Genomic DNA, 5,092 nt, shown 5'->3' on the forward strand with positions numbered 1-5,092 from the left:
AAGTACTTTGTTTAGAAAATCGAGTGGGGAATTCTTTTAAAAATGCTTTCTCAGTGAAAACGAGGAATTAGTAATTCAGTGCTAATTAACACACTTCAAGTTCACACACACACACACACACACACACACACACACACACACACACACACACTTTGTTAAGATGCTGTCGGGACGGCTGGGTGGGCACTGCGGAATCCTGGTGGCTGGGAGCTGAAGTCCCTGCCTGATCTCTAACTGCTGCCCCTTCCCTCCACCACCGGCTGGCTCACTTCTGTCCCTCTGTGCCTCAGCCTCTGTGGGCCCGGGAGGCTCTCCAGGTCCCGTGCGGGCCCGTCTTCCATGGCGCTGCTGCGGCTTGGCCCCACAGTCTGGGTCCCAGCCGCACGAGGCTGCTTCTCACCATCTGAAATATTCCTGTCCTTGCACATTTCCCTCCTTGCACACACCATTCTTCTGCTTGGACCCACGACTGCCCCTGCTGTCCCCCAGAAATCCTCCCTTTACCCCGGAGGAATCCCTTCCACTGCACGGCTTTCCACAAATCTCTGGACAGAATTGACTTTCTCTTTCCCTGGGACCCCCACGTTGGCTTATGCCACCAGAATTAATGGTTCGTTTAGGCCACAGTCAGTGTTGGATTGCTTTTTCTGGCTCATATTCATCAACCCAGCTCCTGAGTAAGTGCGAAGCCTCAGAAGAGAGGAGTTTCACGTTGTGTTATAGGTCTCTTGAGGGTCAGATCTGTGTTGTATTCACTCCGGATCTGACATTCCTGACACACAGATGGTCTTCAAATACAGTTGGACTGGAGCCCACACCGTCCCGGGAGGGGACTGTATGCAGGGGGGCCTGCCCGTGACCGTCTGGAGAGGAGAGGCGTCCGGAGGCAATTTTATGTATTCCAGGGCCCCTAACTTGGGTGACCTGTGGGCCTCGGTGTACTTCCCTCAAGGCAGCTGGCAGCCCCCTTCTCTGTCACGGGGCTCCCTGCCGTGGAGATGACAGACACACAGAGATATAAGGGTGGCTTATGCATTGCCGTCATGGCAGTTCACAGTGAAGTACAGAAACAAATCAGTACCAATGTAAGTCATGTTAGGAAAGGACAGCTTTCTCAACATTTGAGAACCTACTGGTCCCAGATGGAGGTACTACAGCTAAAACAGAAGTAAGAGGATTTCTGCCTAGATGAACCCACGATACCATGGGGAGACAGACACACAGACCGTTGAGAAGGGACGGGATCTGTGCTGTCCTCGAGGTAGAGGGTGTGGTGGGAGCGCTCATGGAGGCCCGGCCTTGACCCGGAGGAGGTGGGCTGTGTGGGCAGATTTGCTTGGGAAGTTTCCTGAGCTGTGGCATCACAGCCGAGCTCGGAGAGTCAGGTGACAAAGGAGGTTGGGGCACGGACAGGGCATTGGAGCCCTGCTGAGAACCTGCCCGTCAGAGGAAAAATGGCCCAGGAAGGCTGGGGTCTCGGGTCAAGGGAAGGAAAATTGGCCCGAGGGAGACGGAGAAGCAGGAGCATTTAATGCTTTTCTGCTTGTTCGTGCCACGCCCTCCGTTCTGAGAACTTGGGGTACTGAACGCCCCATTCTGAGCGTTGCTTCTCTCACGCCACCTCTAGAGCAGAGCCCGCACTGATCCAGAACGGGGCACCTGCCGTCGCCGGAGCAGTGCTCCCTTCAGGGCTGTAAGCTGCCCGTCGGTGTCGGGCCCTTCTTCCTCTCCTCCTCTCCCCCTTCCCTCTTTTGGCTGAAACCAGTAAGTGTGGCTAAGAAGGCCAGCGTGATGGCTGAAGTCGCTGTGCCCAGAGCAGCAGGGACAGGAGGAGCTGGAGTGGGGGGGCCTCGATGGGCATTTGAGTCCTTCCGGTCACAGCCCTGCCCCTGGGTGGGTTCCGTAATGCGGTTCAGGAGCCTCATCGTAGACTCTGCCTTTTATGAGCTGGATCACGGTGGGTTTCTGCGTGAAGTAACGTCAGTAGACAGTAGCCGGCGTGGAGAGAAGCGGGGGCAGGTCTCCGCAGGGCAGCGGTGTCACATTTGGGAGCCTGCTTGAGATGCTCTGCCGCTCCCTCCCTTGTGTGCACACACACGCATGCGCTCTTGAGGGGAAAAAAGTATGAAAACCAAAATCAATAGCAAATGTTCTCTTAAGTAGCAAAATGTTGAAACCATGTGAGTTAAAATTAGGAATGTCTGCTGTCACTACTGCTTAAAATGACGGAGGTTCTAGCAAATACAGGAAGACTCTAGAAGGATGAAGTAAGTGATAGGATAGTAGACAAGAGGCAACGCTGTTTTTGCTGCTACGATGTGTCGGGTCCTAAGAGCACCTCAGATTTGGTCATTCACTAGAAGGACTCCCAGGGCTCTGTGTGTAGTTGTCCTCACAGCTGAGATGTATCACAGTGAAGGGACATGGGGAAAATTGGTGCGGGGGGTAGGCACGGCTCGGGGGCAAAGTCCAGAAAAAGGTGCGAATGTCTGTGTCCTCTCCCGCTGGACGCATGTCACGTGTGTGGTCACGGCGTCTGTGGAGTGGTGTCCGCCTGAGAAGCTCGTCGGAGTCTCAGGGCCCAAGGGCTTTATCGGAGGCTGCTCATTCGGCACTCTCTGCCCAGCACGTACGGAAACTCCGGACTCCCAGTTTGGCATAAACCACATTGTGTCGGCAAGTGGGCACAGCGAGCCCACGTAAGGCTTCTGGAACGAAGCTCAAGATACAAAAGTCATTTGCGCTCTCCACTGTGGTGGTAAAAGCCTGTCAAACATTTCATGTATGTAGTAAAAAAATACATTTCAGAATAAAGGACTCGGATGAAGGAAACAGAAATCTCGCAGACATCTGCACAGGTGTGAAAGCGTACTTAGGAAGGTATTACAGCATAAAAATGAGTTAATATGCAAATGTAATACAGTTCCGGTCAGGGTCCAAAGGAGGTCTGTTTTTGGAATTGGATAAAAATATCTTAAAATTTATATGAGTGAGTAAATGCCCAAGGATAGAACACACCGTAGATGGAGGGGAACCCTCGTTAACCCGGGTAGCAAGACCAGAAGCTATTCAAGAAGATATAAATGTGCTTAAGCATTAAAACACTTCGTATGCAAAGATGCCATAACCACTCAGTGGGGAGACTGGAAAGGCATTTGTGACGTAGATGACAAAGGATTAACACACGCTATGAAGAGACTTCTTAAAAAGTTGTCAAAAAGAGCACCCATCAGAAAAACAGGACAGTCTCACGAAGGGGTCTGTAAGAGAGCAAATTCTAATGGCTAAGAAACACGAAAGTGCCCAAATTCCTTTGGAGTAAGGGAAATGGAAATCAGCTCTGTGGCCCCGGACCGGCCAAATTTTCAAGAGACTATGATTTGCTGTGGACAGAGGGGTGGAAGGCAAAATACCCCGCGCTGGTAAAATAGAAAGTGGGATGGCTTCTTTGGAAATCAGTCCGCCCCCGCCCCCTTGACTTCCCGTGTCCCGGGAGAACACTAGGAGTCGGGAATGCCCATCGGGGGGACCGTGGACATCAAGGGAGAGTGTGCCACAGTGAGAGGAAGGGGGCGGGGATTACAGCCGATTCCCTGCAGGGATTTCCACAAGGGATGGCCAGTGGGCAAAGGAAGAGGCAGAGTTGTGCCCAGTACGTCATTTGGGAAGCGAGGAACAGCGAGCGCCACGGACCGGTGCGCGCACAGCTGTGGGTTTGTGCTTAGCCTGCGCGACCTGAAGAACTGGAGGAGCGTGTGGACGGGCGCGGTCTGCATAGTGACCTCCGTCATCTGTGATGGGACATGCGGGCCCTTTGGGGTTTCTTCCCGCTGCTCTTCTGGAACGCCGGCCTGACGACTGGCGCTTGAGCTGCCATCCTCAGCCTCGAGAGCGCCTCGACGTGAGAGCCACCGCAGTGGCAGGACCTGGCTTCCCGTGGGACTGCCCGCCGCGGGACCATCCCGCTGGACCGCCTACCTCCAGACTTCTTTAATGTGGGAGGGACAGGAGCTCTTTGAAGCCTCTGTTAACTTCGGCTTGTGTCGCAACTAGCCACACATCATTCCTGTCTGACGTGGTGTGCACTAAAAGCGCGTAAACAGTAAGAGCGTGTGTGACAAAGTGCTGAGTGGCAGAAGGAATATTAAAAATCACAAGAAGAGGCCAAGGCATGTGGATACATCTAGATCAGTCCTAGATCCCTGCGGTCGCGAGTGTCAGCTTCCGGCCTGTCCATTCTGTCTTGCCTGGATCAGAGCGACTCTTGACCACCTGCCCACTGGTCTGCAGAGTCCGGGCTTCCTTTTAACGTCAGAGTTCGAGGACGTCGACATTACAAAGCCTCCTTTCTCTCCACCGTGAGGCTACCCCCCTGCTTTAAGGAGCGTGATGGGCGCACCTGACCCGGCGCCACCAGCAAGTCAGATCGCTGGGAAAGGAGCACCACAGCAGAGGGCATAGCCGCGTTCCCCCGGGGGCAGTGGGGCAGAAAATCGTGCCCTGCCTGTGGGCGTGTTCTGGATTGTTCCCTGCTTCTGTACCGCTTTGCTTTTGTGTTGGAACAATTACTTCAGAACATTAGCTTGAAAAGATTTTTTTTTTAAAGATTTTATTTATTTGACAGACAGAGATCACAAGCAGGCAGAGAGGCAGGCAGAGAGAGAGGAGGAAGCAGGCTCCCCGCTGAGCAGAAAGCCCGATGCGGGGCTCGATCCCAGGACCCTGAGACCATGACCTGAGCTGAAGGCAGAGGCTTAACCCACTGAGCCCCCCAGGCACCCCTGAAAAGATTTTTTTAAGCGAAAGAGAGGAATGCTCTACCCTCCGAGAAGTGGCACGACGACGGATAGTGGACCCGGACGAGTGGGGTGTTACATCCGGCTGTGCCTTGAAGACCCGTAAGCAGAAAGTGGCATATTCCCTCTCACATAAAATGTCCTTCCTTGGGTCGCAGGTCGTGCTGTGCAGCGGGGGGTCACCGCCCGGCAGGCGGGGCGGCCGGTTTCCCTCCTGGCTTGGGAACGGTCTGCGGGAAGCACCGCCGCCTGGCGGTTCGGCTCAGAACTGCAGGCGACCCTGGAGGCTGGTCCAC

The sequence above is a fragment of the Martes martes genome (assembly GCF_963455335.1).
Source record: "Martes martes genome assembly, chromosome: 7".
In the NCBI taxonomy this organism is placed as follows: domain Eukaryota; kingdom Metazoa; phylum Chordata; class Mammalia; order Carnivora; family Mustelidae; genus Martes; species Martes martes.